Source organism: Pseudophryne corroboree, unplaced genomic scaffold (genome assembly GCF_028390025.1).
Source record: "Pseudophryne corroboree isolate aPseCor3 unplaced genomic scaffold, aPseCor3.hap2 scaffold_2006, whole genome shotgun sequence".
NCBI classification, from domain to species: Eukaryota; Metazoa; Chordata; class Amphibia; order Anura; family Myobatrachidae; genus Pseudophryne; species Pseudophryne corroboree.
In genome coordinates, this window is record NW_026968647.1 from 58,939 (window position 1) to 70,026 (window position 11,088).

Sequence of the window (11,088 nt, forward strand, 5' to 3'; positions counted from 1 at the left end):
TTTTTTGGAAGGGCCATCCTGCGTGACACTGCAGTGCCACTCCTAGATGGGCCCGGTGTTTGTGTCGGCCACTAGGGTCGCTAATCTTACTCACACAGCTACCTCATTGCGCCTCTTTTTTTCTTTGCGTCATGTGCTGTTTGGGGAGGGTTTTTTGGAAGGGCCATCCTGCGTGACACTGCAGTGCCACTCCTAGATGGGCCCGGTGTTTGTGTCGGCCACTAGGGTCGCTAATCTTACTCACACAGCTACCTCATTGCGCCTCTTTTTTTCTTTGCGTCATGTGCTGTTTGGGGAGGGTTTTTTGGAAGGGACATCCTGCGTGACACTGCAGTGCCACTCCTAGATGGGCCCGGTGTTTGTGTCGGCCACTAGGGTCGCTTATCTTACTCACACAGCGACCTCGGTGCAAATTTTAGGACTAAAAATAATATTGTGAGGTGTGAGGTATTCAGAATAGACTGAAAATGAGTGTAAATTATGGTTTTTGAGGTTAATAATACTTTGGGATCAAAATGACCCCAAAATTCTATGATTTAAGCTGTTTTTTAGTGTTTTTGGAAAAAAACACCCGAATCCAAAATACACCCGAATCCGACAAAAAAAATTCGGTGAGGTTTTGCCAAAACGCGGTCGAACCCAAAACACGGCCGCGGAACCGAACCCAAAACCAAAACACAAAACCCGAAAAATTTCAGGCGCTCATCTCTAGTATGAACTCTAATTCCCCAACTGAAACCTCTCACAAACACACACTCCTAAATCTAGTACACACACACACACACACACATTTCCCCAGTACTGACAACTCTCATCACTTCCACACACTGACAACTCCCTCCTGCTCCTCTCCCCACTGACACTGACAGCTCCCTCACAGTCACACACATCCTCCACCCCCCCACACACACACACACACTGATAGCACACATGCACAAATCCCCCCCTCCTCGACACTAACTGTCACGGACTGCTTGGGCAGCAGGGGGCAGGCTCTGACTTGAAGTGCTGAAATTCAACAGCTCTCTCGAACTTGCAAGGCATGGCTGTGCAGCTGTCTCCAGCCATCTCCTTGCCCACTGTGTAATTTGTGGCGTTCTCTGATGTTCCCCGCTCTGCCTCTACAACCGGCACATAATGTACAGCAGTGGTGACTCCTGAGTATGGGCCTGGAGAACTCCGCCTACCGGGGGGTAGGGATTAATAATTTCAAAGGGGCAGAGCTAGGAGTGAAGCAGTGGACAGCAGTTGAGGGGCGTTTCAAACTGTAACAGGGTTGGGACAATTTCAGTATCCTTCCCTCACCGTCTAATTGGTCAGTCCCACGCTGATTGCCATAGCGCCCTTTCGAGACTGCAGAACTCTATCCCTTAGCCACGGTTGGCACAGCTGGATGGTGCCCCTGGCAAGTGCCATCCTGGCCAAGGGGTAGATACGCCCCTGAGGGTCAGGGCCAGCAACAGAAATCTCGGGGCCCAGTGCACTGATATCTCTGGGGCCCCCTCAACCCCCCTTAACTTGGCAGAGGGATCTTTAAAAAAAATGGAGCCTTTGACTCGGACCGTCAGTGAGGCCGGCAGGTGATTTTCATACTGGGCTATCCAGCTCTTCGGTGGCGGTGGCAGGGACATTCAGAAAAGGGCCAGCACAGCAACATGCATAATAATGGCAATACAGTATGGACCACAGGGACTGGACAAAGTGATGGGGTAAAAGGAGGGGGGAGGGTTTAGTTGGCCTGTTAATTGTTTTCCTGCTTAAATTGAGCAGTTGGTGGATACACTTTAAAAAGCAATATTGGCACTGTGGCCCCATTATTTCTGTTCTTAATACTTGGAGCCCTGAACAAGTGTGCACTTTGTCCCCCCTGTCACCGGGCCTGTTCAGGCGTTACCTATGGAGAAGCTGCGACATGACATCCTAGGACACGATACTGCACCATGCATCACCATTATATTTCAGTGTGCCTTGTCAATATTTAAATCTTGTTCTGTGTGACATGAGTTGTAAATGGTTGAAAATCTCTGTGCTACAGTATCGTCACCATGTAGTTATAACAACACCGCAAAACCACCAAAAGACGTGTTTTGGTAGAGGGACTGCTGGAGGGGCCCATTGGGGCCCCCAGTTTGCTACCCCACCCCAGTATACCTGTGCTGTAGCCAGTGGAAGAGGCACTATCTTCCCGGTGATCTCTTCGGGAAGATGGTGCCGCACATAGAAAGCAAAGACTCTGGCTGCACTCTCCTGCCCTCGCTCTAAGCAAGGTGATCGGGCCACAAAAGGACCCCTGCCGGACCCCGGCCTGTGGGCCACAAAAGGATGCATTGGGGGCGGCATGCGGCCCATGGGTTTGACACCCCTGCCCTAGAGTATCAAAATTTGTTTCACGGCACCCCTAGGCCAAAGTTTTTTTTATTGAGAAATTCAGAAAAAAATATAAAATTAAGTAAATTGTGTTTATAGCATGTCATCCTCAGGTTCAGTTATGTTGTGAGGGAATGGTTTTGCCAATTTAATAAAGTATAAATAATTTTAATTGGTCCTGGACCACCAAACTATGCTACCAGTGCAAGAACCCCAGTTTGGAAACTACTGCCATAAAATAAACCTTTTTTGTTTTTTTTAAACTACATGTAATACACCTTAGATCTCAGTTCCTAAAAGGTTTTAAACCCTTGCATACAGTAAACTACACATATTTAAAAATCCTACACCGGGCACAAGTGCTCACGGGCCAATTTCATGGCAGTCTCGGATAGGAGGGCATTGTGGATTCACCAAGGGAATGCTGATGCTGACTCCAAGAAGAAAGGGAGTCTCTTCCCTATGAAGGTGAAGCCTTGTTTGGCGACGGCCTAGTTAATTTGATCTCGGCAGCTCCCGCAGGTAAGTCATCCTTCTTGCCCTATGTTCCCTCTCAACGGATGAAGACGCATCATTATCTGACGCAGTCATTTCGGCCCAATAGATATGCAAGAAGTTAAGATTCCCCTTTCTTTGCAGGTAGAGGAAGGAAAAGAGGGAAGAGGTCTGTAGCCTCTTCAAGATCGCAGGAGCAGAGATCGTCCTCTGCTTCTGCCAAATCCACTGCATGACGCTGGGGCTCTCTTGCAGGAGCCCGCACCAGTGGGGGGCACGTCTAAAACTCTTCAGTCAGTTCTAGATTCATTCGGACCTGGACTCGTGGGTTTTACAAATAGTGTCCCAAGGGTACAAACTGGGGTTTCAAGACGTTCCCCCTCACCGATTGTTCAAATCAGCCTTAGTCAGCAGGGAGAAGGTTTTTATTCAAGCCTCTTCGTGGTCCAGAAGCCGGACGGCTCAGTCAGACCAATCTTAAATCTGAAATCCCTTAATTTCTACCTAAAGAAATTCAATTTCAAGATGGAATCTCTCAGGGTAGTGATCTCCAGTCCGGGGGATAAAGGAGATTTCATGGTTTTGGTAGACATAAAGGATGCCTACTTATATGTTCCCATTTAGCCACTGCATCAAGCTACCTGAGGTTTGCAATTCAGGATTGTCATTACCAATTTCAGACGTTGCCGTTTGGTCTGTCCACGGCTCCGAGGATTTTCACCAGGGTGATGGCGGAAATGATGGTCCTCCTTCGCAAGCAAGGAGTCACAATTATCCCGTACTTGGATGATCTCCTGATAAAGGCGAGATCCAGGGACCAGTTGGTGCAAAACATCTACTCTCCCTGACAGTTCTTCAACAACATGGTTGGCTCCTAAACTTGCCAAAATCGCAGTAGGTCCCAATGACGCGGTTGTTGTTTTTGGGAGTGATACTGGACACAGAAGAGGTTTTCTTCTAGTGGAAAGGCTCTGGAGATCCAGAGTCTGGTCAAACAAATTCTGAAACCAGCAAGAGTGTTAATCCATCAATGCATTCAGTTGCTGGGGAAGATGGTTGCGGCCTACGAGGCCATTCAGTTTGGCAGGTTCCATGCCAGAGTGTTCCAGTGGGACCTGTTGGACAAGTGGTCCGGATCCCACCTACACATGCACCGGAGGATAATCCTGTCTTCCAAGACCAGACTCTCACTCCATTGGTGGCTGCACAGTTCTCACCACCTAGAGGGGCGATAGTTCGGGATCCAGGACGGGATCCTAGGGACCACGGATGCAACCCTCCGAGGCTGGAGAGCAGTCACACAGGGGGAAAACATCCAAGGAAGATGGTCAAGTCTTCCTTGGATGTTTTCATCTCCACATAAATGTTCTGGAGTTAAGGGCCATTTAATAACTGCAGACACAGTACGCACTGGGACGGGTGCCCAGCATCCTCTACGGACTAAGAGAAAAGGATTTACCGGTAGGTATTAAAATCCTATTTTCTCTAACGTCCTAGAGGATGCTGGGGACTCCGTAAGGACCATGGGGATAGACGGGCTCCGCAGGAGACATGGGCACTTTAAGAAAGACTTTAGTTCTGGGTGTGCACTGGCTCCTCCCTCTATGCCCCTCCTCCAGACCTCAGTTTGATACTGTACCCAGTGGAGACACACCGACACACCACACACACAGGGAATACTTTTACTGAAGACATTTCCCCCACAAGGCCCTTTGGAGAGACAGAGAGAGAGTATGCCAGCACATACCCCAGCGCTATATAACCCAGGAATAGCACAGTAACTTAATGTTTGAACAATCGGTGAGGGGGAACATCTTGAAACCCCAGTTTGTACCCTTGGGACACTATTTGTAAAACACACGAGTACATGTCCGAATGAATCCAGAACTGACTGAAGAGTTTTAGACGTGCCCCCACTGGTGCGGGCTCCTGCAAGAGAGCCCCAGCGTCATGCAGTGGATTTGGCAGAAGCAGAGGATGATCTCTGCTCCTGCGATCTTGAAGAGGATGCAGACCTCTTCTCTCTTCTCCTTCCTCTACCTGCAAAGAAAGGGGAATCTTAACTTCTTGCATATCTATTGGGCCGAAATGACTGCATCAGATAATGATGCGTCTTCATCCGTTGGGAGGGAACATAGGGCAAGAAGGTTGACTTACCTGCGGGAGCTGCCGAGATCAAATTAACTAGGCAGTCACCAAACAAGGCTTCACCTTCATAGGGAAGAGACTCCCTTTCTTCTTGGAGTCAGCATCAGCATTCTCTTGGTGAATCCACAATGCCCTCCTATCCGACACTGCCATGAAATTGGCCCGTGAACTCAAGAGTCCTATATCCCTTGCAGTCTCACGTAAGTATGCTGCAGTGTCCTTGATATGATACAACGTAAGGAGTATCCCATCTCTCCAGGGTATCTATATCGGATGACAAGGTATTCGACCAATTCTTGAATACTACTACTCACCCATGCACATGTAATGGCAGGTCTAAGTAATGTACCTGTGGTTACATAACTAGAAATAATGTAGCTTCCTGCATACGATCCGCTGGATTTGTGACAGGGCCCCGTGCAGAACAGGGGGTGACTCCCACTTTATTCTGTCCGCGGCGGGAAATGAATAAACAACCAGAATCCTTTTGGGGATTTGAAACCATCTTGTCGAGCTGGCCCAGACTTTCTCAAACAGAGATGGAGGAACGTTACATCAGCTTTCATTATATATCTATATATACATACATATAGACCCCTTTGTCAGGAACAGCAGGGTCTTCAGTGATTTTAATATGTCCTTAATATCCACAATCATGTACTGAATGCTCCTTGCCAATATTGGATCTAATCAGGAAACATTATGGTCGACATAAGTATCAGTATCCGTGTCAGTATCAGTGTGTAGTAACTGGGCAAAATAACATTTTTGCGACCCAGCGGGGCCTGAGGGAAAAGAAACATAGCCATGAATATCACATCTATTCTCTACGTCTGTGTCTGGGACACAGATTTATCCAACCTTACTCTGATATTACTGAAACATTTACCCAGTCAGTTATTGGTGGTGCCAACAGGGCCACCATCATATGTCTGCATTCCTAATATAGTTTCCTCTTGGGAAAAACATTCAGCCACCGACATGTTGACACACATATACCAAGTACCCACAGACACACCGGCTTATGGGGGACAGACCGTCAGTAAATCTGTCAGAGGGACACAGAGGATTTTTCAGCTCACAATCCAGCGCCAAAAGTACACAGTCTGGGAAATAATAAACTCTATAGTGATAGACTTGTAATGCTCTAAAGATGTTCTGGTGAGGTGAGGAAGAAGCCCCGCCGCTGTAATGGCGCGTATCTGTCCCGCTCAGAAATAATTAATTACGCTAGCGGGGTAAGGACAGTGCCCAGGCACTAATGTCCACTTTTTCCAGCCTTTTGTGAGGAATTTATGCTGCCCAGGGTGCCCCCCCCCCCCCGTGCCCTGCACCCTGCAGTGCCTGTGTTTGTGTGGGAGCATGGCGCGCAGCGTTCCGCTCGCTGCTCGGTACCTCAGAATGCCGTCACTGAAGAAGAAGTCTTCTGTTACTCACCTGTCTTCTGGCTCTGTAAGGGGGTGACGGCAGGCTGCGGGAGTGTGCATCTAGGCGTACCCAGCGATCAGCACCCTCAGGAGCTAATGGTGTCCTGTCAGCCTGAAGCAGAGCCATTGAACTCACTAGAAGTTGGTCATACTTCTCTCCCCTAAGTCCCACGAAGCAGGGAGACTGTTGCCAGCAGCCTCCCTGAAAATAAAAAAAACTAACAAGTCTTTTCAGAGAAACTCAGTAGAGCTCCCCTGTAGTGCATCCAGTATCACTGCGCACAATACTAAAACTGGAGTCTGGAGGAGGGGCATAGAGGGAGGAGACAGTTCACACCCTTTGAAAGTCTTAAAGTGCCCATGTCTCCTGCGGATCCCGTCTATACCCCATGGTTCTTAATGTGACCCCAGCATCCTCTAGGACGTATGAGAAAACAAATAACGCACACACGAGGAGGAGAGAACTAAGGAAGCTATAAGGAGAAGAGGGGAGGGAGGGGGGGTTGAAAGGTAAGGTAGTAAAGGCATATTGGATAAACTACAACCTTATACATATTCATTAATGTACCAGTAGTTAGAAGTAGAAGAGCTCTAACAGAAACCACAAAGCTTATCTAAAGCCACACCACACTGGATATGCCCAATCTCATTTGATTTTTGAAGCAAAGCAGTATTGGACTTTGTTAATACATGGATGGGAGACTGCTTGGTAGTATCAGATTCTTTAGGTGTTTTTAAACTACCAACACCATTTTCTTGGTACATTTAATTTTTACATGTATTCTTTTATGTACCAGAAGTTAGAAGTAGAAGAGCTGTAACAGAAACCACCAGCTCATCTACAGCCACAGCACACTGGATTTGCCCAATCTCTCCTGATCATGGAAGCTGAGCAGTGTTGGTCCTGGTTTTAGTACTTGGATGGGAGACCACAAGGAAATACCAGGAGCTGTGTGTATTTTTACAATACTAACACCGTTCTCTTGATGCATTCCATTTTGAAACATTGGGGCAGATCTATTAAGCCTGGTGAACTGATAAAGTGCAAGGTGATAAAGTACCAGCCAGTCAGCTCCTAACTGTCATTTTTCAAACCCAGCCTGTGACATGGCAATTAGGAGCTGATTGGCTGGTACTTTATCACCATGCAAATTATCATTTCACCAGGTTTAATAAATCGGCGGCTTACTCATTTATGTACGAGTAGTTAGAAGTAGAAGAACTCTAACAGAAACCCCTAAGCTCATCTACAGCCACACCACACTGTATATGCCTCTTCTTACATTCCGCTGCACTTATTGTGGGGTAGCCGCAATCCCTTCTGCTGTACGGTTCCACATTACATTGTTTCTTGTCACTTCCTGTTGATGCAGTAAGGAAACATCCAGGAATTACAGCAGCTTAGTTTTTTTTTTTTTAACTGGGGCAATTTAGCTAGATCACAGGGCAATTTAGCTCCTTTGGTCCTTTTTTTAGGACCAGTTAATCAGACAGTTGAGCAAACTGAAAAACAGCTAACAGGAAATTTCCACTTAAATGGTATTTTCTAATCTTATCTGACCATGACTAAGAATAAAGGATACACAAGATAAACTCTTAGAGCCATGGACCTTATCCATGTTTAAGCTCCATCAAATCTGTAATCAATAGCACTACATGCTCCCACTTTACCACTGTACTATATACTCTACCTGTGTTTTTAAGGTAAAAACACCATTTAACCCCAGTGACACTTGAATTAAAGCAGCAGCCTCTGGAATAGCATTCCTTAGCATTAATCCCAGGAAATCTGCAATCTTCACGCTCTTTGATAGCCATGCTACATTGCTGTTTACTTGGATGGAGCAGAGAGCACAACATCAGGACATACTGTAGGAAATATTACAATGCATGATAAGAAAGGTGTGAGCTCTACAGCAAGGCCTCTAACCCTTTGCCAGTGCCAAATACATAGGGCTTAACTCAGATCTGATCACAGCAGCAAATTTATTAGCTAAAACCATGTACACTGCAGGGGGGGGGGGGGGGTGTATAATATGTGCAGAGAGAGTTAGATTTTGGTGCGGTGTGTTCAAACTGAAATCTAAATTGCAGTGTAAAAACAAAACAGCCAGTATTTACCCTGCACACAAACAATATAACCCACCTAAATCTCTCTGCAAATGTTATATCTGCCCCCCCCATCCCTGCAGTGCACATGGTTTTGCCCACTAGCTAACAAATTTGCTGCATCTGGGAATTACAGCAGCTTAATATTTCTTTTTACAGAAGGTTCAGCAAATTAAATTATTTAGTGAAATACTGTAATCATAACAGTTACAGGGATATTGTAGGTAGATTTATTGTCAGTGGATAAATGTAAAAATTAAACCCTTAGGCATAGTTCCAAAATGCTGTCATTGCAATCCAGATTTTAAGGATATCATGCTTGAGCACAGGTGACTTAATTAGAACTTCGGTCAATGTGAATTAACCATTGGACTCAACCATGGTTATCCTTAAAACCCAGGGGTCTATTTAAGATCGATCTTAATCGATGTTGGGCTTCCAGGTTGAAAAAAACACACACATTTGTTTTCACATTAAACAGACTTCCACATGAGAAAGCAGCAAGGATGCAGTGGCGTTAATGTTTCCTGGTGTCAACTTGTATTATTTCAGTAGACATTGAAATGAGGATGCATCTTGCTGCCTTTCCAATGAAGCAAGTTTAATTTAGTAATAGGTGAAAAACCATCCTTACAAAGGTGTTAATCAGAGACTTGGCTTTGTGGACACTTTTCAGAGAACAAATTTGTTAGCATAAAAATAAAGCCAGAAAATGAAGAGCTGTTTAATCACTCGATTGGATTTTTCTGCCAGCATATTTTTTTTCTCTGCAACCCACTGCTAAATTGTGCTTCCTAGCTGTTTTTTATAAAATCACTGAATCAAATCTAACTCTGATTACATCAGAGAAGGCCATGTACCCTACACCATAAGAGGAGGTTTGAAATTTTTACTTGTCTACTTAAATATCACCAAAATCTGATCACAAGGTTAATTACGTCCCTGGGTGGGATTGAACCACCAACCTTTTGGTTAATAGCCAAACACACTAACCGATTGCGCCACAGAGACACTTTGCGAAAGTCCATACTGACAAAGGCTAATAAGCATTCATCTAAAACGTTTCCTAGAAAAACTTTAAAAAGTCAATAATCTGGAGAGTTTTTGTAAGATGTTTCTTCCATCAACCAACGAAGAAACACATTGGTACTTTCCCATGATGAGTGAGTGCTTCAGGATCTCTTGCACTTACATGTGCAGCAGAGTACTGCAATGGAAGCATGCTGGGCCCATAACCCAGAGGTAGGCAGATTGAAACTATCCTCTGCTATATGCATTTTTTTTGTTAATTAAAGTAATCCAAAACTGGGATTGATATTTTGTCTCTTTTATTTTTACTTAAAGTACAATAACTTTTACCATTTTAATTTGTTTTAATAGTATATTGACAGTATTATTTTCTTTCAAAAATCCACTTCATTTTCTTTACCCTATTATTAAAATGGTAATTGAAGAAGAGGAATTGTTGCTTTGACTGCAGCATTCCTGGGGTTAACTGGTGTTTCTTCAAGTCACAAGGTATGGAGCTGCTGTATAGTTACTCGCAAGTCAGTAGTTGTATGATGCTCACACCTGTTAAGCTGGATACACACAGAATGCCCTACACAGGGGGTGAAATGAGCGCCCCCCCCCACCCCCCGTACGCTCAGCACACATCACGCTGTGCTGAGCGGGGGGAGAGATGTGTGCTGAGCAGTTCGCTCAGCACACATCTCTCCCCAAAATCGGGCCGTGAATACGGACCTTTAAACTGGATCCACACTTAGATTATCTGTCCAATTTTTTTTTCTAGTTGAAACAAAATTATGCTAATATGTGGCAGCAAATTACAATTGACCATTTGTTCACAAACACTGGAAAACATCCAAAAATGGTCATTTAGATAAATTGGTTAAATCCATTTCATTTAGCTAATTTATCCAAACTACCTTTATTGTATCTTTGTGGGTGAATGATGTGTGGGTCAGTGTTGAGGGTGGTGGAGGAGATGGGTAATAGGCACAGCAGGGTGTGGACAGTCAAATAGTGTGCTTAGAGGTTCAGAGTCATTGTATGAGACTCTGGCAACAGTGACTTGATGAGTCTGGTGTCCATAGGGTGGGACGCATTAACCTTTTTATGCTATTGAAATAGTTCTCCTCCTGACCGACGCAGTTCCTTGCTCCGATGTTGGTGTATTGTCCTGTTGCAGCGCCTCTCCACTGTGGTCACAGTGAGCTGTGTGGTGTTGCTGGGGCATGCCAATCTCCCCCCAACCTCCCTCTTGCATTTCAGACCTACGTACGCATGATGGGATCTTGTATGATATGCGCGTGTGCTGTAGAGATGAAAGTGGGGGTGAGGAGGCAGATCGTGAGATGGGGAAACTTTGTGGACTGTTAGCGAAGGGGAGCACTGGGCAATCTGAGTTGCAAAGAGGGCAGCAGAAGAGGTTATTGCATGTGCACTGGTGACAGGTCCATCCTTGGTGGCTAGCCTCAGTGGTAAAGGGGTACATGAGCTAGTGTCCCTTGGCCAGCCATGTACCATGGCCACCTCCCTA

The 11,088-nt window shown here is 45.6% G+C and overlaps 1 non-coding gene across 1 annotated transcript; it reads right to left on the reverse strand.

Annotated features, from left to right (window-relative positions):
* Nucleotides 1-9,483: 9,483 nt before the first annotated feature.
* TRNAN-AUU (transfer RNA asparagine (anticodon AUU)) lies at nucleotides 9,484-9,557 on the reverse strand. Its single transcript has one exon. It is a non-coding gene; the product is annotated as a tRNA-Asn (tRNA).
* Nucleotides 9,558-11,088: the final 1,531 nt, after the last annotated feature.